This window comes from Uranotaenia lowii, chromosome 2 (assembly GCF_029784155.1).
Source record: "Uranotaenia lowii strain MFRU-FL chromosome 2, ASM2978415v1, whole genome shotgun sequence".
NCBI lineage: Eukaryota > Metazoa > Arthropoda > Insecta > Diptera > Culicidae > Uranotaenia > Uranotaenia lowii.
Window position 1 is genome coordinate 23,453,310 of NC_073692.1, and position 25,031 is coordinate 23,478,340.

General features: G+C 39.0%; 2 protein-coding genes across 8 annotated transcripts in view; both read left to right on the forward strand.

The window, feature by feature from the left end:
- The window catches only part of LOC129744023 (uncharacterized), a 724,779-nt gene that overhangs the window by 517,181 nt on the left and 182,567 nt on the right, over positions 1 to 25,031 (forward strand). The gene's annotated exons all lie outside the window — the stretch shown is intronic.
- Positions 9,470 to 25,031, forward strand: part of LOC129744025 (protein bowel-like) — a 134,697-nt gene continuing 119,135 nt past the window's right edge. Inside the window, exon 1 of the mRNA XM_055736341.1 lies at positions 9,470 to 10,912. The gene's annotated coding sequence lies outside the window, so the exon portion shown is untranslated. The remainder of the gene's footprint in view (positions 10,913 to 25,031) is intronic.

The following is a 25,031-nucleotide window of genomic DNA, read 5'->3' on the forward strand; positions in this document are numbered from 1 at the left end:
TTTATAGTTTTGTAAGCCTCGTGATGTAACTCAAAAATGTGTTTGAGACAATATTCAGCTACAACACTTTCGTTTTCCGTTATTCAAATTCCAAGAAAAAAAATCTGAAAATACTCGCTTCGAAAAAAAACTGGAAATTAGCAACGGAATGTTAAAAAAAAATTAATTTAGAGTCCAAGAAAGCTGAAGCTAGAAGCTACGAAGTGCACACAAGAATACATTTTTTTTTGTTTTTTTTTTTATCATGAACACAAAAAAATGTAAAAATGTGGTGTAAAAATGTATTTTGCAGTCAATGAACCGTCAAAATTGTTTAAGTCACACCAGATAAATGATAATAAGAGGATTGAAATGTTGACATAATTTGACACATTTTTGTCTCTTTAGATTGCCAAAATACGAAACACAGAATTATTGAAGAATTTTCAAAAGTAGTTGTTTTTCCACTCTTTGTTAATCTGCAACTTCTCAAATTTTTTAAAACATAAATTCAACTTTGTACTGGATTTTGAGTATATTTCTGTAGTAAAATAGCAATTTTTCTGCAGTAAATTTATATGCACCAAAAAGATAATTTCATTCCGATTCTGTTGGTGAAATTTCATTAGTACTGCGATACTTCACAAAAATATGATAAATAAAAATTCTGAACATTCACAAGTCAGCGCAATTTACCGCTAGCAGCTGCTTATTCGTTTCCTAAAGTGGGTTAAAATGGGCGTCAAAACGATCAAATCATAGGGTGAGTCGTAAGAGTTGAGTATTTTGGCGTTGAACGTTGCCTATCATTACCAAACACACTGAACACACCTAAATTTTGTATCATTTCGATAGCGGCGAGTGAGCGAAAACAGACAAAAATGTAAATTTTCAGAAATTACGTTTAGTTTTACATTTATCATAATTGTGTAAAGCGCTTGAGTAATTATACCACTAGATTTAGTATAATCTTTTTTTCTGATAAATATTAAACTATTTTGGAAAGCTTGCGTGAATATACTCAAAATCTAGTGCAAAGTTGAATTTATGTCTAGCAAATCTGAAAAATTTCAAATTGAAAAAAAGTAAAAAAAAAACAGTTACCTTAGAAAAACCGTCAAAAATTCTGTGTTTCACATTTTTGAAATCTAAAGATGCGAAAATGTGCCGTATTACGTAAACATTTCGTTCCTCTCAATCTTCAAAATTTATCTAGTGTATCTTTAACAATTTTGATGGTGCATTGATTGAAAAGTACCATTTTTACATAACTTTTTACATTTTTTGTAGTCATAATCTTAAAAAAGTTCTTAAAAATTACTTTTGAGCGCAACTTATAGCTTCTAATTTCAACTTTCTTGGGCACAAAGTGATTTTTTAACATTCCGTAGCTGATTTACAGTTTTTTCGGATATTTTTTTCATAGACTTTGAAGAACGGAAAACTGAAGTGTTATAGGTGAATTATTTTTGTTAATCATTTTTGAGGTTAGGTTACGAGGTTTCCAAACTAAATTTTTCAAAAAAAAAACAAGGGAGATATAGTGGTTTTAAGCGAGGAGTGTCAAATAGACAGAATAGCTACTGTAACGGGTGAATATTTTTGGGACGGATGAGGGCCAACGTACTATGTCAAAAATTGTTTTAGAATGCGGAAATTTTTCTCAAAATGCATAGGTGCTCTAATAGGAAAAAAACTAATAAGAGGCGATTTCTGTATTTTTGTATTCTGCCATGAGCTACTTACATAACTTTTTTTAGATAATGATTAAAAAGTTCCCCGATCGCTGCTGGTCTTAAGGCATAACTTTGCTTTATTGTCGAAAAATATCTGTGTGAAAATTTGAATTGAACTGATTTAAAATTTGAACATTGAATGCAACAAAAGGAGTTCGTCACCATGAAACATTCGCCGATTTTGCGACATTGTTGTTCAAATGCGAATCAATATGCGAATTGAAGGAAAATTTTTGGAAAGAAACCGTTTCGTCGATTATAGGGTTGGGTTTTAATTTTTTTCTTCAAATTAGCGAAACCAATTGCCTTAAAACCCCCAGAGCGAATTTTCATGTCAATCCAATGCATAACAACGTCAATATCTCGAAAACAGTTAAGCGTTGATGTGGGCTACTCTGTTTTTCAAGCTCTCACACAAAATTTGGTTGCTGAATTAATTGCCAGTTTTTAAAACACTGAAAATGATATCAAAAAATTAAACCATGCGATTTTTTTTTGCCTGGCAGAATGACCGAATAGTTCTAAGCAGTTCAAACTTTTTGAACGAAAAAAATTTTTTTTTTTAAATGATTTTTTTTTCTCTAAAGAAATGTCGTTCATTAATTATAACGAAAGTATTTTTGAACGAATTACTTGCGGTAAATGTTCCTGTAAATCTTTCGTATCTGTGAGACGACATGACTTGTGATTTTTTATTAACCATGACCACGGTATTGGCGATTTACAGCAAAACTTTTTGACATGCAGCGCCAACTGATTCTCACTTATGGAACTAACAATAGGGTGATTATAGCTGTTTTATACTCGGCTGGGAATACAAATTGTTCCTGAAATTGCGAATTTAGGAAAAACTGTAAAACTTGAGACAATTATAACGAATCTTGTAAAAAAATCTCCAGTTTACTTATTGCAATACTTTTGGAGTAAGCATACATTTTTTTCCCATAGTTTTCTTTTCAAAATTCAATTAAAAATGAAGAAAGTAGTTTCGATTGAGATCAGTTTTGGTTGATGTGTTGTACTACTTTGGTGATTCTTACGGACCAATTTGTGCAGGGTTCACTAATGGTAAAACTTAACATTTAAAAATAATGGTCACTATTATCATTTTCTCAAGTTGGAAGTAGCTCTCAAGATATGTTTTATTAACAGTTGTGCACTTTTCAATTTCAAATCTTAGAACGGGTCTTTTGTTCACTTTATTTAAGTTTTCTACTCCGATAAATCAGATTTTTTATTATTTCTAGTTTGGATTTATTGCTAAAAATTAGTTTTATTTTTCCTTGAATTGATGAAATTAGGTCCTTTGGTTCCAGAGATTGAAGTTCAAACTTTTTGAATAATTTTCCTCAAATAATAGCGAGGTTATGCGTTTTTTCATTATTAAAATGAATTAGTAGATTAATTTTTATCATCTTGTGCTCTTATTAAAACGTGTTGCATTTTAAACTCAGGTTCAATATTTATTGTTTCAATTCTTCATTAATAAGCAACTAGCGCTTCTTCAAATAAAAAAACGCACCACATTTTGAGGCTAGGGAAGAAACGGGAAAAAATGGACCTGCACCTTCCAGCAATGGTTATTATAATGGCTTCTCACTTTGCTAAGCTGTTGTATTGTGTCAAAATGATTGAAATTATGACTAATTTCTAACAGCTTTCGCGTTGAAATCAAGTGCACCCAGCATTGCGCCTTTTATCAGTTGATATTCGAATGCAAGTCGATGTGACGGTAAATTTTTGAAACATTTCCTCAAAACTTGGCACGTATCTAAAAAGTTCATAAATATGTTTATTTCAAAAGAACTAAATAACGTTGAAGATTATTATATTACGAGACGTTTCTTGATTATTCAGAAGATATCCCTTATATTTCAAAGCGCCTTGATCCCGAAAGTCTGCACTGATAATAATTTAACGTTGGGAAGCCTTTTTTTCCATAAAACTGTAAATTACAGAAATGGAAATGCAAAAATGTTATGAATTATATGAACAATAAAGTTATTCGTATTTTCTACCATAATACTTAAACCAGTGTTGGTGAAAAATTCATTTAATATCGAAAATATTGATTTTTCTCTTATGTTTGAAAAAATAAAAATAAAAAAAACTACGCGTCTTCAGCCATTAACATCATCATTTTAATGGCATTGCTCTCTGAACGTCGTTTTAAGCAGCAAATCGCCAATACCGTGGTTGAATTGAAGGCGATCTTTCGATTGCTTTGATTCAGAAGAATTATTCGATCAAGTAGGCTCACAACACATTGTAGGGATGATTTTTGCGTTGACACATAGGGAAGATAAGGGCATAATGGGCACCTTAAGGAAAATGCTTATTTAACCATATAAAATAGCTATAATATGGAGGTTACATTGTTGTTTCATGTTCAGACACTTGAAAAGCCTATTCCCAAACGGGCGTGAACGTGAAAAACGTGAAACGTGAAAAACTAGATAAAAAAGTTAAAAAATGCATTTTAAAATTTTTTGCCAAAACCAGCCACTGTAAGGGCATAATGAGAACCCCCCCTGAGGCAGTATGAGCACCATTAATCAGAACAGGATGTGCGTTTTCTGCCGGAGAATCTAGCAGCGAATTCAACTCGATGAAGTCAGGTGAGTCGTAGACTCATCAAACAAAGCAATAACAAAATAATCTATGTCTGTTTGTAGAATACGAACAATTTACACACGCTCTTACATTATGTTTCTGGTGCTTTGTTTGGCGGATGATGCTACTAGCCGTATAATGTAACAATAAAAAAAACAGATCATTAATTGTAAATGGAAAAAATCACCTCGAACTAGTCTTTTGATCACCTCTCCGACACCTTACCAATACGCAAAATCGTCGGATGAAAACTAGTCAAGTTGTGGCTCTATAAATCAATTTAAATTCGCTGCTAGATTCTACGGCAGAAAATTCCCATTATGCCTCGATAATATGCCCCTAGTCAACAAATTTAAGTAGAACTTGTTTTAAAATTGATAAAAGTGAAAAATCAAAAATTCAAAAAGTAATCTTAATCAACACTTTTGTAACGTCAAAATTGTGGTTCATGGCATCAATCCTTGGTATCCCAAACGCATCAGCTGCTCGGATATCGTCTCACATTGGAAACTTTATCTGGGAACGGCATCCAACCAGAGTATCATTGGAGCAGCTTTGTCTTGCAGTCGAGAAAGGTGGTCTAAATCTTCATCTACCGATGCAAAAATGCAAAGCACTTTTGTTCAACCGTTTTATACGCTGTCGAGAACACATGCCTTTCGCTACAACATTTGATGGGTTACTATTTAATCCACCTTACCCTGGAGGTATTCCTGCATTATATCCGTGTCTCAAAATGATTTCTCGTGAGCTGTCGTACATGCCTGACCAAGTCCGAGCAAACCCATCTTTCACAACATTTCTAGGGGTCTTCAGAGAAAGGGTAAAAACACCAAAAATCATCGAAGAGAACCCATCGGTAGAGTGGAAACGAGTTTGGCGAAATATTCGAAATCGACATCTATCTTCAATGGAAAAATCACTTTACTATCTGATGGTAAATAAAAGGATACCACACGCAGCGTTAATGTATCGACAGAAAAGAACGGATAGTGCTTCTTGTGAGCACTGTTCAACAGCTACCGAAGATTTGGAACATAAATTTTCTAGATGTAGTAGGATAGAACACCTGTGGTCCTTTTTAAAACCCAAATTAGAATCCATACTGAATAGGAGAATAGGTTTCCTTGATTTTGCCATTCCTGAATTGAAAAATACTAGAGCAGAGAGTAGAGATAAAGCTCTAAAACTGTTTATAGTTTATATAAACTTCATCTTAGATGCTAGCAATGACTTAACTATAGGCGCTCTAGATTTTAAGTTGTATTGCGAAAGTGTTTGAAATGTATGCTTTGTAGTGAAGAAAATCTAAAATAAATCTGTTTACAAAAAAAAAATTCATATAAAAAACCTGAACACTACTCATTTTGTAGGTGCGTGTGTGTAGAATGATGTTTCTATTTGGCTGTCAACATTAGGTCTTTATTTTTCAAAATGACGTCCAAGCAAGAGGAGATACAAATCAGAATTTTGTACATGCGTCGTGGAAAAAAACACATCACACGCACGCAGAAATCGCTAAACCATCGAAAGTGTTCGGGGACATTTGTCAACAACTAGGAATCCTCGAAAGCCGGGAACCGCAGTGACGAACAGAAGAGTGGCTGGCACTTTCAAGCGAAACTCCATTCTCTCCGTTCGAGATGTCGCCAGCTTAAACATCCGGATTATCGACTTATAAGAAGGTAGTGACTGCTAATCGCAATGAAAAGCAAAACCTTACGGTAAAAACAAGATCCAGGAAGCTGTATACGACATTGTTCACGTAGTTTGATTGCTTGGTAATGGACGACGAAACCTACGTCAAAGCAGACTCCAGGCAGCTTCCGGGACAAGAGTTACAGCAACCGGATGGGGAAAGGTGGCAGACATTTTCAAGCATATTAAGCTTTAACACGTTCGTCACCACGTCACCCATATTCGGCAGACGGGTGTATTTCCTGGGGGGCCCCGTCACATCAAAAAGCAGTTGACGCTCTCTTACTTGAGTTTATCGCTCAGCTTCGCCACACGTTTCAAATATGGGAGTTCTCCCTCTTTGCTTTCTCTCTCTGAAAATTTCTTTGGGCCCGGCTAGCAAAACTACCAAAATGAGCGTGGCGACGAACGTGTTAAAAGTTTTTCAAGAAATATCTCGTTTGAGAAGCTATCTGTACCTGAGGTTTGTCAAGCGACAGAAAATTTAAGTAAAAGGGTGTCTTCAAAAGCGTTTGCTGCCTTTCCTGGATTGGATTTAGCATCCCATGGAAAGGTATGCCACTAACAACATTCAGGTTTTGACCAAGGCTAAGAACCCTTCCAACACGCCAGAACTTCTCCCAATCGAAATATATTGGACGATAGTTAAGCAAAACCTTAAGAAGACCCAAAAAACTGTAAGCAGCTAGAAGCAGTTCAAAGCAAACTGGTGTTCTGCGCCGAAGAAAGTGGATAAGGTGTCTGTACAAAATCTGATGGCAGGCGTCAAAATATAGTCTCGCCAATTTGGACTAGGTCGACCGGAATCTTAACTGAGTATTTTTCCCGTCTTTTATACAGATCGAACTCTAAAAAGAAAGATACTTTGATTTTTTGTATTGCATGATATTTTCGATTTTTTCTGGAGGTCTTTTACCACGGCCCTATGCACCAGAGGGTCGGTGCACATTCATTAAGTATGTATGTTTTTAAAGCTAAAAATTTGATAACGACCTAATTCCTTAGGAAATTTGGGGGAATTGCGATGATAACATTATTTAGGATTTGCTTTGAAAAACTGTAGGTGTTAAGGAAAACAAGTTGAAATAAAAAGATCCATGCACTTGTCAAAAGTGTTTCCAGATTTTATCTGTTTACTCACACTCCCAAACGAATTTTATTGCAAGGATGCAGAGGTGACATCGGTCCTAAAGCGCAATTTTATATATTTCATTCCTTTCTCTATTCTCCCTTACTGGCTATTGACTAACAGGACGTGATTGGCGCCGTTATTGATGTTCAAAGAGAGAGCTTCAATTTTGTACATTGAGAATGAGCTTCTAATCCCAAGAACCGTTCTTTTGACCCTTGTAATAAATTGATGGCCACGGAGTAGCAACAATTGGCGATGTGAACCTAGTTCTACTGAGCCACGTTTTAGATCATGGAATTCGAAATGGTTCAATTAAGATTGAGAAAAGCAATGAAAATATAAACGTAGCTTAAAGACTTAAGTGTATAACATATCTATGTGTATCAATATTTCGTACAATTTCGAAAACATATGTTAATATCTTCAAGTTCAATGATTTATGGTGGATGTGAATAGTTAATCAAGCTATACTAAAGTATAAGTATAGTATTTTTAAATGCTTAAGCATGATATTTAAGATACTTGAAACTTATCTTTCAACTTCTAAATGAAGGAAATTTTACATTCATAAATATTTCATACATAAGTATTTAAAATTAGTTCATAAAACACGTTGTTCTCGATGTAACTCAACGAAATTTTGATCGTTGTAACTTGATCAAAATATTCTTGATAAAGATTTTAGTCAAGCTAGGTGCGATCAATTAAATTCTTGACGACACAGGTAAATCAGTCAAACGAAATGACATAAGTCAAACTCGATTACCAAGGACAATTCAAGCCGCTAGATTCAAACGTCCGTAGTGTCATCCTCACAGCAAGACAACGAGCGGCTAATATGATAGGTGCAGTAGTTGAACTTCATTACTGGCTACCGCCCAATGGGCAAGAACAAACTGTTTTTTATATTTATTATTGTAGTAACTTTGATCTTTGAGTGTCTGCAGGTATGCTGTGCTGTGCCTAAGAATCAATACAAATCTGGCCGGAGCGAATCTGTTTTTAATCTTAAAATCGTTATAATTTTATGGCTTTGGACTGGACTCCGAGAGGTTCCGTTCCTTTACGTTATCGTCATTTTCATCGCTGGCTGAGGAACCTCAACTCTTCTTGTCTCGTCGTTGATCGTACACAATCGTTCAACAAACCTTGATGCAGTATAGAAGAAATACCTACATACATTGGAAGGTTCATTTCCGAGGAGTTCAAAATTATAAACTAAACAGAGAAGTAAGAAGGTACAGGAAAAAAAAACGCCGTCGTCGTCGTCTTACTTGACCAAACCGATCGATGCGATGGACGAACGGATTCCGGCTGGCTGAACTGGCTGCAGAAGACCAAAAGGCAAACAAACTGCGGACCGGATCGCACCACGTTGTGTGTTTAGGTTAGGACGTTCAAGCGATAGCCAGCTAGCAGGGTCGACTTAAAAGCTCTTCCAAGCAACCAAACAGCACCCTCTCTCTCTCTCTTTCTCTTTGCTTCTGACTCCGTCCGTGTCTGTCCGATCGACGGACGGAGGATTTGGTCAAGACACTGACGGAAGGGAATGAGCGAGGAAGAAAAACAACCAGAAACCGGCTCGACTTGTTTTTTTACCTCTTTCGTCGCTGTTGTGTGTACGTTCGTTTTACTTAGTTTGAACATGACTTCTTCAATGTTGTTTCTGTTGATAATCATTTATCATAATTTATTAATTTTAGATTTTTTTCGACAGATAAATTATATTAGGCAACGCTTTTACAGAAAATATCCAAATATTTTAGTGTAACTTTACATGAATTTTAGGTTTCCTTCCTCGAACGTGACATGTTGCTCAAGCAACTCGAAGCAAAACAACGCAATCGTGAAGCTTTTAGCCGTAAGCTTCCTGTGTTGGTGGTGGTGAATTCCAACATGGCTGCTGATCCGAGATCCAAGATGGAAAAGGAATCAGCGCAACTTGGAGAAAAGCCCTAGAGCGCGTAGAGCAAGGAGAGAGAAATCGTAAACCAAATTGGCAAGCTGAGAGTTTGAGAGTGAAGCCCTACCGAAGGCAACTGCAGCAGAGCAGAGTCCAACCGAAGCAAGTTTATGAACCTGTTTTGACTTAAGCCTTTGGTTTGGTCGCTCTCGCTCTCAGCAGCAGCAGCCAGTCAGTAGGAGCAGGAGCAGGAGCAGTAATCGATCGCTTCCGTTTGAGAAGAGCGTTGAACTCCCATCATCCCATTGCATGGCTAGTAGCAAGCAAGGGATATCGTATCGTATCGTTGGAACCAGAGGCGCGCGCTTCAGCCTTGTTGCGTATCGTGTCTCAGTCTGAGAGAGTTGATCGTCGTTGAACGACGCACCTGTGTTCGGCTCGTGTGATTCCGTATCTGTTCTGTGAAGCTCGTGTGAATTGCAGTGGTTGCGACGCGTTTAAGCTGGGCTCGACCCCGAAGTTTGTTCGCAGGGGAGGGTTCTACGCAAATAATTGATCTGTTTGATTAACAGTGTGAGAGAGAGTGTTCTGTGGAAGCTGTGGAAGTGGGGGGGGATCCTCAAAGGATGATAGTTAACATAGTCGTGCCACGGTTGACAAGTTTTGTTTCACGAAAATGTGATTCCTGATAAGTGTCGGTTTAAAACAGATTTGAAAGTGTGCCTTTGAATACTAGGCCTCAGGTCGGTTATTGCATGAGCTTTCAAGTGACCGCGAAGAGATCGAATCAAGAATGGTACACGGTCGGAGCCAAGATGGAGGCTGCCGTTGTGGCTGCTTAAGGTGCTGCTTCTGAAAGTTTATCGGAGATTAAGCCAATGTTTAAGCGCTGGTCCTGCTGTTGTTGCTGATACCTTTGAGGCGCACATCGAGGTTAAGGAAGCCTTCGCTAGCGCTTTACGTTGAACCATTACTCGAGCTTTGGTCCATGGATTGAAGAGGGAAAAATAGCTGGTGGTATCGTCCTAAAAGTGTCGAAAATAAAACAAGCACTCACCGCAGTTAAGTTTTATCGAATTTCAAGTGCCAGCTCAGTGGTCATCGTCCGCAGTTGAATGCATCCGGATGATAGTCTCGTGTGTTTGTGTATTTTTTTTATACGCGACCAACATTGTGCTCCGGAAGGATTAAAGGTGAAATACTTACCCCCCGAAAACCTTTTGCCGGTTGTCGTTCCTTGGAGGAAAAAAATCCGGCTCATCTTTCGGTATTTCGCGAGCTGTGTGCAATGTGATAAAACAAATAATCATAAAACTGAGTGCGGTCTGTGTTTTGTGTTAAAAGCTTCGTCCGATTCGCGGTTTACACAGCCTCGACAAACAAAGTAGAGGCGAAATTTCGCGCGAAACCACCACCGAAGCTATTGCCGCAATCTCGCTGCGAAAAAGTGTATAAAACAAAGGATTTGTCAATTTGTAATATGCCAAATTAACCCACAACCCGCCAGATTTGGATAACAATTATTGGATTATGAACGGGTCTCGACAGTTGAAAACGTTGAGTGTGCTAAGTGACAAGTACAAGTGAGTGAGGAAAAAAACTTTAAATAAGGTAGCCGGTTTTACTCTGAAAAGTGTTTGTGTGTCACTACGAAGTTTGCAAGGTGTCCGCACGTTTTTATAACCCTGTCAATAAAATTTGCTGAGCAACTAGTTGACCTCAGGTGAAGTGGCCCATATCTGGACGCTGAAGTTGTGCGAAATTAGCGCGCTCTACTAAGGAGTTGAACTGCAACAAATACTACTACTAATGCTTGCTAAACTGGCAGATTGAAGCCGACAAATACTACAGGTAGGTAATTTGAGCCATAATTGGATTTGCAGCTTATTTGGATGATCTAATAACACTTTAGCGATGATCTAGTTCATTAGACATACAAATGATGATCATGAAGATGACGATGGTGGTGAGGCCCCAAAAATTCGTGAACCCATGGTGAACAACTCATAACACAGAGAATCTAATAGGAACATTCCTTACTTTTAGTCTTAACAAGAAGTACTGATTCGAAGCATCTATAAGCGGTTTACTTTCAAGTGTTGTATCACTATTTGCGTTATCGGATGAACTCCACTCTCTCTCAACTTAAGGAAGAGAAAATGAGCTTCAATATATTTTCCAAACGGTTTATAAAAATAGGTACCAAAATAGATCTATTCAAGCCATCCTAAGAAAAAAACGAAAGATTGCTTCAACAGAAATCTTTAAATCCATGGAGTTCAACAGTGTCAACGCACTTGCATTGCAATAAAAGTTGACAAAGTTTTATATTGAAATAGTGTTCACTAGCTCAAATAATCAACTGAAATCCAACTTACGATCGGCTAGAGATATCGAAGATCTCCTCCATAGATCTGGTGTGTACAAAATAAGTTGTTCCGACTGTGATAAGGTGTACATTGGACAAATCATAAGGAAACTGATAGATAGATTCGAGAAACTCATGGCTATATTTAGCTAGATCTGACTCAAAAAAGATAAAAATCTTTCCTTCACAGATTCCTAGATCTGAAAAAGTGTAACACATGTGTGAATCTGGTCACTCTATTGATCGAGAAAATGTTTTGCTGATTTGGTCTTTGGATAACAATTCGCTGCTGAAAGCATTGAAATTTTTAGTAAAAAATCAGTTAATCTCTTAAACAGAGACACCGGACCAGGCCACACTTGGTTGTTCAAATTCTTAAGAAAAAAGAAATACAATAATTCACCAATAAGGAAGCACTCTCCCGATGGATAAAAAAGAAGAAAAATATTCTTTCACGCAAGAATAACAAGACTGGCATCTCCCTGGTATTTTGCCATTGAGAAGAATGACATATGTGTTACGAAACTTCAACAGCAATTTTTTTTAAATATGCCGTGTAGCTTATACGACCTGTTTAAAACTGATTTAAACTTTGCGACTTTTACTCAGTTTTCTTTTAACAGATCTCCTTGGCGTATTTGAAGACATTTGGTTGTCCAGCCAAAAACAAAACAAAAATTAGTAAAAAAAGATTTTTGGATATTTTAAACAAGTTTCGTGGACTAGCTTGTTCGTCTGCTCTCTGTGCTCCTAATATAAGTAATTATTCTACATCTGTCTTGGCTATCAAACGATTTAGACAAAACTTATAGATTAAGAATCAAATCAGTAACAAATACAATAGGGCATGGTGGGAAGAACGGGAAGACAAATACAAAGCCGCTAGCTTGCGTATGAGGTCATAGATCTTGCTCTGACAAGGTCTCACTTTGCATGAATATCTTGAGCCGACCACAGCCTTGCTTTAGTTCAACTGATAAAGCAATCTAACTACCAGGTAATAGCCATTTTGAACCCCATACCAGGCAACACACTAAAATGGCAAATATTTCTCCCATCATGTCCCTACAGGACCCCAAATTCCTAGTTAGGAAAACCTAACCTGCGGTGCTGTGCTCAACGATCCGGCCTAACCGACGAGCAGTGCCGTTTATACCAATTCCCGCCTGACAAGCGCCTTACGACCGGGCATTGTACACACATGAGTTTTTATACCTACAACATCGATAGACTCACCTTCGTGCCTGGTTCAGCACCCAAGGTGGGAGCCGGTTGCCGAGCTGAAGAAATAGCTAGTGCTAGTCAGGGGATAAGCCACCTGAGCTGGAGCCGACCAACGTAAGTGCTACCCCGCCGCAGACTTCACAACTCGTATGAGCTGCAGACCGTCGATCCCCTACGAACTACTTATCTTCGTGCCTGGTTCAGCACCAAAGGTGGGACCAGGTACGCGGAGTGCAACGTTGCCGCCTAATCTAGAACCAAGCCCAGTTATTGTTATCCTGCCGGGGCACGGCCTTCGGTGTTCTGGAGGCCAGATAAGAGCGCCACCGGTCGGAAGTAGACCACAACCCACGAGACATCCGGATCTGACCCTCGCCTCGTGGACCAACGCACCATTTCCTGACCAAGCCTGGTCCACGCCGTATATGCCACTGGCCATATATGGTAGGACAATCAACAACTCTTGAGGGGGGGGGGGGGGGGGGGCGGTGGGGTTGGAAGAAAAGTGTTCCACAAGCCGTGTTTGGGAAATAATAAAGTGGGAATTTGACTGAGCGCATTGAGGTGTTTCCTTTGACTCCGAATTTCGAGTGTTGCCGACCCTGAGGCTTGAGAGGGGGGTTCTTGTTCGATTGAGCATTTTGAGAGAACCGATGGTTACACTCTGGCGCCCAACGTAGGGCCCGAGAGTGTAACCAACGCACACTAAAATTTTTGACTTTTGTCCACTGGTCACCGCACTACCAGTGGATAAAAGTCAAAAATTTTAGTTTATCAAACATTAAATTCAACTTTACCAATCGATTGGAAAGAGGTTGAAGTTTCATGAACGAACATGCTTTTAATATAAATTTGCTTCCTACACTCGCAGCATTGGTTCAAAGTCAATGCATTAAGAAGGCAAGAAACAATTTTTTTTTTTTTCGAAAACATACGCTTTTTTTGAAACTTGCCAAGTTTCGCAGCAAATTCAAACTCTTTGTTCTAAAAGTTGAAGATTTAAACTCAACGCATGTCGTATTATGTTTTTTGAGTGAGAAAAATTCGTGTTTGGTCTTCACAGCTACCTCTGAATCTACCATTATTTTTGCATATTTCATCAACAAAAATTGCTCAACTTCAGCTAGACAGAACAAATTCGCGTCACAAGACGTCACTACCATTTTACACTCTAATGCTAGGGAATTTCATCCTGAACACCCACTATGCTTGCTGAATTGCGTTTTTTTGCGCTAACAGAGATATGAGCAATTTACGGAGGGTCATTTTTAAGCCACAGGATTAAAATTTTTTCGATAAAGAACCGCTGTGGTAAAACGAAAACCGAAATCAAGTGAATTTTTTTTCTTGAACTTATCAGTATTATATTTAAAAAAAAATTTAAATAAAAATGGATTTTTGATATGCGGTTGTGGCTTCAAATCTCATTGAAAAATTATAAGAAGCTTTGTGGTTTGAATTTTGAAATATATTGACCTAAGATAAAGCATACAGCCAAGTTCCCGTGAATTCCATATTCGCTTTAAAAGGAAATTGTTGTATTCAGTTATTTTCTATGTGTAACATTATCAGTACCAAACTAAATCGTTCATGAAAGCAAATATTTGACAGATCTAAAGGATCTTTTATAAGAAAGATTGAAAATCTTCAAAATATGGGTTTTTTGAGACAGGGATTTTAAGGCTTAAAAAATCAAAATAGAAACAAAACCTTCAAAACACAGTTTTTCTGACGTATTTTCAATAATTGAACATTTAAACATATATTTTATCGAATTAAATCTTTTTACGACTTTTGTCCATCGGCTCTATGGGATCACCGCACTGTGCAACGGTTCCCCATACTGCTCAGTCGAGCAAGAACCCCCCTCTGAGCCTCAGGGTCGCCACACTCGAAGATTCGGAACAAGGAAACACCTTAAATGCGCGTTCAAGAATTCCCACCTTTATTTCCCTATCTTCCCTATTTACACAAATGGTCACTAGAACTTCCTCTAAAGCATTCTGGGTTGTCCTGGGAACAGCCGAAACACGTGGTCCACGGAGGGGCTTCTCCCCAACAACGGGACCCCTTGATCGTGGGTCACAGGTAGGTCAACGGGTCACTGCTGATACTGCATGTACGGCTTGTCCACCTCTGTTGTTGTTGTTGATGGCTGCCTGGTTGCACTACACTAATTCCGAACACCTCTGGGGGGGCAATTCCAGTGCTAATGGTCAATGTATGGGCGGTCGAAGAGCCAGGCCAAGCACAGCACGGACCTAATGACGTACAGCAATGTTGACTGCTGCTGGTAATCCGGCCAAATGGGCTCAAGCCCTAGAACGGCCAGCACGGGTACACGGATGCTGCCAAGATAGCGCGATGGAATGAACTCTAAACGGCCAGCACTGGTTGACGGACGCTGGCACGTCAGGATGGGTTTCCAAAGCCAAATATCGGGTCATGTGGGAACGTGATGGGAGAAAGGATTGCACCAGCGTTAAAGTCTTGCCTTTTTCGGGGTGGAGTCGGATTACTACCTGGATGTTCAAACGCTCTTCACGACTGCTAAATGGCGTTCGCAGGATTGTGTGGCTTCGTCGAGATCTTCCATCCAAATGAAGCGGATCTTGCATGTGGTCTATGACCCCGATCTCCGGTCAAAAGCTTTGTGGTACATCCATAGATTCCTCCCATCATGCCTCTTGTCATTCTTGGTAATGGTGCTACCAAGACGCACAGCACCATCTATCCGACAAATACGCTCTCGTTGACCTAATCGCGCTGGTTGGTGGTGCGCTAGGAAATGTCAGGTGGTCCTCCTTCGTTGCTCACTAAGGCGCTTCCTTGCATAGTACGCGCTTTTATCAAAGATCCCTACTAAGCTAGGCACTACAGGTTATGCTGGTTACAACATTTAGAAATTGTAAGCGCCAGATGACACTTCCAATGAAGTTTCATTGATTGTTCGCGTTAAATGTAAAATTTGTTTATTTGTATAGTTATATCGCAGTGAGTGTCATTTGTGTGTTAAGTTTTCTCCCAAATTCAGCCGCCACAAGACCTCGCCATCTACTGTCAGACACACCAACCGACCTAGCTTAGGAACTTGACCACCAGATGGCCACTAACCGGATCCATGGGTAGCTGACTGTTGGTAGCGACGCTGTACTAGCGACATCGACGAAGCCTTTTGGTTGAGCAGCAAGGCGGGGGCAATGACCCGAACAATGAGTTCAAGGGCCGGTCAAATTACACTGGCTGATCCTCTTCCACTTTTCCAAAAACCATCAAGTCGCGCACATCAAAATTTGGGCAAGCAAATAACAACCACGTTGCTCCAAAAATAAAAGAATAGTTTTCAAGAGTGAGTCAGAAGTGAAGACATCAGGACCCCTTTGGTTTTGGCTAAAAGCCCCGAACGCCTGTGCCAGTAGCATCGTCCTTTGCGGCATCGCCGCCATCGCTAACCGTTGCCAGCGCTGGCTACCGCCACCGCAAGCCGTGGGATTGTTCACCTCGGAATCAGCCCTGGGACCATACGAATATATCGCCGGCTTCTGGACTCATCACCACCAGGAAGGCCGCAATAAAGGTCCTTTACCCCATTACTGAGGCCAGCCGACCACACCGGATGCAGAAGGAGTCGTCTCCAGTGAAGGGACAGGAAGCCCACCAGGTCAGATTAGTTTTAAGAAAGTGGGAGGTCAAAGCAGTGTAACTAAAGCTAATACATTTGATTGAGAAGCGCATATGTTTTGGGAGTTTTTTCTTTACATGCAAACTGATATTCCCTGCGATTTGTATTTGGATAAGCGTGCCGCCCTGAGGCCCAAAAAAAGGGAGTCTCTGAGACGCCGGCGGAAGTGGTAAGACGGTTCTTACAAAATCAACAAAATAAACCAAAATTTTACACTGATGCTTGGTGACCCAAAAGACATTGAAAAAACATATGGGAGCAAAAAGTCATTTTTAAAAGCGTTCTTACGTATATATATCATGTTGGCAAATGGGTCATGTCGAATTTTGAAAACCGACCATATATTTCATTATTTTCATCAAACTGACCGGTTCAACATTTCAGCTTATTCGGACTCAATTTAGGGGTGCCTCAAAGCGCTCAAGCGGGGTTTTAATTTTAATTTTGATACCAAATGACTGAGAAATGCATGAAAAGTCGAAATCTGTTATTATCTCGAAAAACATTCGTCAAAAATCGACCTTCTGGGACTTAGTCGGTTAACCGAAAACGGCTGGTTTACCCAGTTCCAGAATGACGATTTTTGATCATTTTTTCGGGATAACAACAGATTTCGACTTTTCACGTCATTTGGCATCAAAATACTAATTTCGATTTTTCCGATTTGCTTTGAGGCACTCGTAAAAAAGTCCGAGTAAGATGAAAATTTGCATAGGTGAGTTTTTCGGGCCAATCTATAAAATGTTTGTATATGATCGTTTTTTTTTTAAATTTGATCATGAATTTTTTTTCATACATCCGTTGCCCCCTTGATGTATGTACATAAATCAAAAGCACGCGCCACATGGATGCTACAATCTCTTTATACCAAGCGCAAGTTCTGGAATGCTATTTGAATTTCTCAAACACTGGTGTCTCAAAAGCTTCCTCCGTTTTGGTCCAAACTCTTCCATGATTTTTGTAGAATTTTTAAGTTTCATTTACCTGAGTGAATATTAGCTTTTTTTGTATGGGAAAATTGAATACTTATGTTGTACTCATTTTTGTTTCTACTGTGGAACCATTCCTGCTAATTTATAAATTATCTAAAGAAAATTTTCTACTGAAAAACTTTGTCCAAGACCCCAACTTCGATTCTTATCAGGCAAAGAAGATATAAGCTGTGTAACAGAGGTATGCCTTTTGGCATTGCAAAACAATAAATTATTGTATAAAATTCCAAGTAAAAAACATGTTTCGGTTGAAATAAGTAGGTTAAATTTGCTTCAACAAACTGTTGGAAGGAAGGACGAAATGCGAATTCCAGGGAACAAGTATCAAGTTCAAAGAGCACTGGGTATTTTCCACCTGTTATTTAATCGCTATCTCATTTATGATAGTTGAACTTCATTTCGAGCTATCATTCTCGAAACAATTCGCTATCATCACGAAAGCATTACAAACAACCGCTTGAAGCATCGTATCGCATTTTGATCCTAACGTCACATTACATCCTCATTGTTATTGTCAGCATCAATTTCAAACAACGACCATTTTGTGTCAAGGTATATCAAACGTTCTAAGGTCTGTTACTTCGTTAAATGAATTTTGATTTAATATTTTATTATATGGAATTGAGAATCAATTATGACTAAATGTCATGGCTTTTTTCAAATATATTGAGATAAATAGGAAAAAAATAAATCTGAAAAAAAGATTTCATTGACTTCCTTGAGGCAACTCAAATCGTATTCCTCAAATTTCACTTCACTTTAAGTGATTTTTTTTTAAATTACTTATAGCTCTTTTTTTATGCAGATACACAGCATCAAAAGCATCAAGCCATCCACCACAAGTTTTTTCTCCGATTTGCAAACTTCAAAACCATTCAACGAGCTGTCAATTTCGGGTTAACCGCAATATTGCACCTGTTGTCCACATACACACGTTGGTGTAAAATACCGAAACGATAGAATCATAAGCTCCTCCCCATCTCCCCATACTGACCCTCCATCCCTCAGTCTATTATCCTTCCAACTAAACGAGGCGTAAAGTGCATTGTTGTTTTTCGGACTAAAAGCGGACGTCGCGCATCAACTGACACGTGCAAAATCGCGTGTGGAATTTTCACATTTTGACACGGATCGGTGAAGCTCGCCTTCTCGGAGGAGCTACATTCAGGACCGGATAAAATGGGCGGCAAAATAGGAGGACATCCACCCCATTATGACCCACTCGAGATAAGCTTCAGCAGAAATGTGTTTAGAATGCTTTCACCTCTCGCTTAGCGCGCGCCATTCATTGAGGTGCAATTTTCGAGATGTCCCTCCAATGTGGTCGGTGTGATGTGGGAAGTGGCTGAAATGGTGGAATCCATAAAACGGCAGCTAATGGTCATTATTTAGTAGTGTAATGCGCTCTTTTGCCGTGGTGGCTCTTCAAAACGAGTGCCAAAAACGCCCAGGAATTTTGACCCGAGGCATGTTGTGATAAAACATCTGGCGACTTTCCAGGGGTTGCCTCCGAAATCGCTGTCCAGATGGGTGGTCCCCCTTTTTTGTCCAGAACGTCCACCGCATGGGTTGCATTTCTCGAAGCTGAACAAGTTTTGTGATGAGTACCTACTGTTGTGTAGTTTTTAATGAGATTGTCGTTTCGGACCAAAAGAGCTTTACCCCCCTCCCTCTAAAGACTGTGTTTTAGACCGAATTGCCAACCGACTGGATGGAAACAGCTGTTCACAATTGATTAGCGGTAGGGTTTTATGGGTTGGGGATTTCTGCGGAACGGATGATAATAAAGTGTTTTTGCTGTTAAACCAACAACCTCAACTGACACAACCGTCACCCACACACCTATCTTCAACTGCGACTCACAAAATATCCTCAAGCTTAAGCTTTGTGCAATGCCGCCACTGTTTAATTTGGATTTTAATCACACTTGTTGGATAAACTTTGAGCGCGCTCTGAGGCAGGTGTTTGTCCTTCCAGGTGTAATTCGCGATTACCGACCGAGAAATTTATGAGCCACTGTTACAACTTTGCGCAATTAATTTCAATCAATAGGACAGTGGCTGAGCAGCAGTTTGGCACGGTGTTATTACATTTGCGGTGGGTTACTAAAAGTCGGGTGCCGGAATTTCTCTTGCGGATGGTTTGATCGTTAAAACCTAATGTCATTTTGAAAATCTTACAAACTTTTATGATCCTGATTAATTTTAAACACAATTTTCACTGTTTGGGTCGAAATAAAGTCGCAAATTATAAGTTTTGTTAGAGATATAATAAAAGGCGAACACGAAATTATTGCGACAACGAAAATGTCATGCCAATTTTTTTTATCATGTTAAGAATGAAACCAAAATTTTAGAGTAGTTTTACTTAAAAAATCAAAAGAAAAGTTAATCGATGGACGCCTTTACAGTGTCATCCGGTACCAGTTTCTCAGGTTTATTTTCCAGTTTGGCGGGTTCATGTCCTTTGAAACAAAATGGACAGAATTGGACTCATACCACTCCAGGACACTTTAAGAATAGTGGCATGATATCAAATCTGGCCAAAATATCGGAACTTCTTCGTGCTCATGCAAGGACGGCAAAATACGCTTCTCGAGGCACTAAGATTTGTAGATCTCGCCATTTAGGGTGCCCTATGTCACGAAAGGCTCACTCCTCAGTCTGCTAGAGCAGATGGCCTGCCAAACGAGATATTTGGAGGTGAACTTCAACATTTTCTTCTTCTCAAATTCAATTTGTCATCCTCATCGAACTTGCTCTTTCCGGTGAAAAATTCCAATCCCGGTATTTGCTTAAAATCGGCTTTTTTTATAAGTTTTGTCGTCCATCACACAGCAGCCTTATTTTGTCGGCATCTTCTCGTAGAGCTTCCTTGCCCGAGTTTTAGCCGTCGATTGATGCCGCTCATCGCGGTTTGGAAAGTTCTGTACTTTGTATGTATCTAGTCTTTGTCCGAATGTATTCACTTTATTTGGCAAATCAAACAAAAAAAAAGCAACAACTGCCTCCAAAACGAAATTTTTGAGCAAGTTTTATAAAAAAAATCATGAGGTTTTTTGGAAGCCTTAAATTCAATTCAAGATCTGTCGATAAGTTTTAATAAAAAACAATTTTTCATTTTTTTTATTGATTTTATTTGAGTAATTCCTGGGTTTTGGGAAAATTTTCCCGGATATTGACCAGATTTCTGGTCTTCACTTTTGAAATCAAATTGCCGGATTTTGCCAGGTTTTTATACGAAATTGTCCGGTTTGTGGGGCCCGGATACATGCTGAAAAAATTCTGGCAACCTAGCTGAGAGTTTTTTCTTCGAATGTTAAGTATTTCTAGCTGATTGTTGATTGCCAGTTTACACAAAATCTGTCCAAAACTGATGTTAATGTTATAAATCAATGGAAAACCAATAACTTGACCAACAAAACCCACTCAAAAAATTATACTCGGCCGAGCTCGGACGAACTCTTAAGGTTATTACTCAATTAAAAAAGGCATTATTTTGGATATTTTGTAGTATATCTCCTTTTTTAGTTGAAATATGTTTTTGAAATGTTCCACAAAATAGTGTGTTTTAGCGATTTAAACAACTTTCTCAAATATACCAAGTTTGGTTTGGTGGTTCAGGTGTTTGGAAGAATTTCTTCTCTCAACTCGCGTTAGTTCACCTCCATTTTCGTTGAATCGAAAAACACGACTTCGAGTTTGACAGCATGTAAACAATACATATATATAAATGAGAAAGTGCGCAAAATTTGTTTCATTTTTACCCAATGGTTAAAAAGTTATGCCCTGTTGAATGTGTCGCAATAATTTCGTGTTCGTCCTTTAAAAATCATACATCATACAGTGCAAAAGTCTGAAATAAAAAAAGGTTGGATCTTACCAAAAAGGATCTCGTCGACTGGACAGATTTTTCGCTGATTCGGAATCGTACATCTATAGTTGGCAGGAGCCAGGTTGATGCTGTTTCGATGTCAGAACCCACTGCAACCGAAGTTTTTGAAGCTGTTTTTTTTGCTTCCTACATCCTGTAGTTTTTTTTTGTTACAGGACACTTCACAATTTTGTACATGTTTTTAGGTTTTCTTTAAATTGGATACGATATTGCTTAAACTACTTTCTTCCTAAGTTTGAACAATTTTGTCAAAGAGGAAAAATTTTAGACGTCCGCGCGAGTCGACGCCTACTCGAACTCTCAATTCAAATTTGAATTTTTCCGTCCTATGTTATATTTTTTATCATAAGCCTACAATCTTTTAGTAAATAAAATATAACTGAATTTTATTATGATTCTTCAAGAATAACTTGACCTTTTGAAGATAATCGATCAACAAAATCGGCTTGCAACAATTTATTGTTTTTTTTTATAAAAAAAAAAATGATTACATATTTTAATCTATAACACTGAAGATGTTAGGTAATTAATTGTATCCTTTATTAGCAAGATTTAGTCTAAATCAAATAAACACTCTACGAGGGTTGTACAAAACTTGATCGAAGAGGTCAAACTGAAGGACTCCTACTCGGACTTTGAATAACAGTAAGATATAGTTTCTCCAAATGATTTACATGCATTTATGTATGAACATGTTTGCTTAGTTAGCTTCGTTTGACAACTCACATCCACTTTTAGTCGTTGAATCTGAAATTCTCTACCAAAAGCAATAAAAAACTTTTACTGAAGCTTCTTGCCTTTTCTTCTAATAATTAATATTTATTGCGTTTCAAATTCCACGATTTGCAGACGTGGCTTAGTAGAACAAGTTCGAAATTGTCAATGGTTGCTACTCCATGATAGACCGAGAGCATAAATTTGGTTCAACGGTTGGTTGCATACTCACAATGCCCAAAAACTTTGCTCTCTCTTTAAACATCGATAAAGGCGCCGGCCACGCCCTTTTAGTCAAGTGGTAGGTTTAAACGGGGCCTGGACATTCGGCCGAAGGCCGATAAGCGGAATGATGTTAGGCCAAAGGTCGCTAGGTCGAATGGGTTAAAGGCCGACGGATGTTCAGCCGAATAGGACAATAGACCGAATGGCCGAAGGTTATTTGGCCGAATATTATTTGGCCGAATGGATGTTAGGCCAAATGGTCGCTAGGCCGAATGGTCATTTGGCCGAATGGTCATTAGGCCGCATGGTCATTACGCCGAATAGTCATTAGGCCGAATGGTCGTAAGGCCGAATGGTTTCAAGGCCGGATAATCGCAAGGCCCAATGGTCATAAGGCCGAAAGGTTGTGAGGCCAAATTTTCGTAAGGCCGAATGGGCGCTAGGCCGAAAGGTCGTGAGGACGAATGGTTGTTAAGCTGAATGATCGTTGGGCCGAATTTATGCTAGGCCTATAAGAAATATCGCTTTTTATCTTGTTAGGCCAAACGGTAGTTAGGCCGAATGGTCGTTAGGCCGAATAGTCATCAGGCCGAATGGATGCTAGGCCGGATTCGACCATTCGGCCTTACGACTATTCGGCCTAATGAGCATTCGGCCTAATGACCATTCTGCCAAACATGCAGGCAAGTGTAAGAGATTTCTTTTTGACCTATAGCGACCATTTATTTCGATCATTCAGCCTTGTGACCATTCGCCCCAACTACCATTCGCCCCAACTACCATTCGCCCCAACATGCAAACAAGCGTTAATATGTCTTATCGGCCTGGCATACATCCGGCCTGATGACCATTCGGCCTGATAACCATTCGGCCTAGTGGTATATTTGTCCAGATAACCCATTCGGCCCAACGCATTGGCCGAATGACCTCGGTTCGTCGCCACGTTCGTCGCCCAAAAAAAAAAAAAATTCGGAGCGTGAAAGTAAAGCGAGAGAGCTTCAGATTTACAACCTGTGGCAAAACTGAGCGAGTATCTTGCGTAAGAGAGCCGTCACCCGTTTATGAGTGACGAAAGGGATTAAGCATAATTTTCTTCATTTGGACCGAGATAACCTTCGCAGGTTCGGGTGAAGGGATATTATCGGTAGACACCTTTGTCTAGTCTGGCGATCTTCTCCTACATTTAAACTGGTTCAAAAGTTTGTAGTTATTAAGTTGATTCAAATCTAAACCCTAATCTGTGCCCCAAATCTATCTACAAGTACCCATTTTGTATGAACATGTTCAATTGAAAAATCCTTACTACATGAATTAAGGAATTTTAACTTGTTAAATTCTCATCAAGATCCAAACAGTTCATTATGCCAGAGCCTCATAGAATCAACCCGAATCGAAAAACTTTCGAAATGAGACACCTCCTAAATCAGCGCTCGCCAGTTCATAAAAACACTCCACCTACCAAATTTTATCTATCGCAAACAAACCAAACAGAACTTCTTCGTAACTGCAGTTACTCTCCGGTTTCGTAATCTAGATCACGATAACGAGCTGTGTGTGCGTACGGAAAGGAATCTCGTAAGATATCACCTGGTTCTGGACTAGGTCTCTCTATGGAAAGACTAACTATCTATCTGCTGCCCTGAAAACCTGTAATTAGAAGCTCTAACATTTCAACTAGTTAGTCAGTCTACGCCCTCTTCTACACCTTCCTTCTGTTCGCGACGGCCCAAAAGCTCCTATCTTGGTACCAGTAGGAAAAAGCCAATATTTTTATGACCACCCATACCGCGCCTCTTCCCCTCCACTTCGCTCGAAGAGAGCCTCTGACTTGGACTAAACACCACCAGCCCTCTCTCTATCTCTCGCCGGGGACCTTCCCACTTTAATTTTTATGGCGTCGTAAAATTATAAAAATTATACTGTTCACTTCTGAAACATTTTGATCGTTTGTTACCGGTTCGTTCGTTTGGTTTGGTTTGGCTCAGTCGTTGTTGGTGTTGCTGTACGTTTTTCCAATTGCTGCTGCTGCTGCTGGTTTAGGGCCTTTAGGAAATCTGTGGGCGCCTCCGGAAATCTTTCCAAGTTAGTTCACATTCATCGACTTCGACAGCGAAGAGGCTCGCGAGGTGCCACGGGCGACACGGTGGGGTCAATAAATTAAATCCAGCCTGTGGGTTGCCATCGGATCAGAGACAACAGAGACAGCAACGAGAAGAAGCTGCTGTTTTGACGAAACGAAACGGGAAACGGGAGCATTTAACTGATTCGAGCTCTGCAGACAGATGCCGTTGAAGAAGAGTGAGCGAGCGTGTGCTGTCTTCGGAAAATTTATTTCCGAAATCATCAAATTAGCCCCTTTACGAGATTCCAATGAAGGGATTTTTTGCCACACTCGTGGAATGAATTCGGAAAAGTACATAGCTGATACGGCAGAGAGTGTCATTTTCTCTAGATTATTGAAGACATAAACCAGAGATTAGTTACTGATAGGACCGGGGAGAAACTTATGAGTTATTACCAGATTATGTTGGCAATCAATAAAACATAACCTAGCAATGGTATTGTTAAACACTTTTAGCACTTGAGCAAAACTGATATATGGCAAAGTTTTTATACAAAATCAATAAACTGTAGGCAGAAGAAGTGAAGAGTAGGTATCATGTTATTGAATTATTTGTAATTTTGAAACAATTCTAACAAATTATTGACACCATTTTAACACATTTTTGAAAAAAGTTGAGACAATTTTGAAAAAATTAAAAATTTTGACAATTTTGACAATTTTAAATTTTGTACAATTTTGACAATTTTGACAATTTTGACAATTTTGACAATTTTAAATTTTGTACAATTTTGACAATTTTGACAATT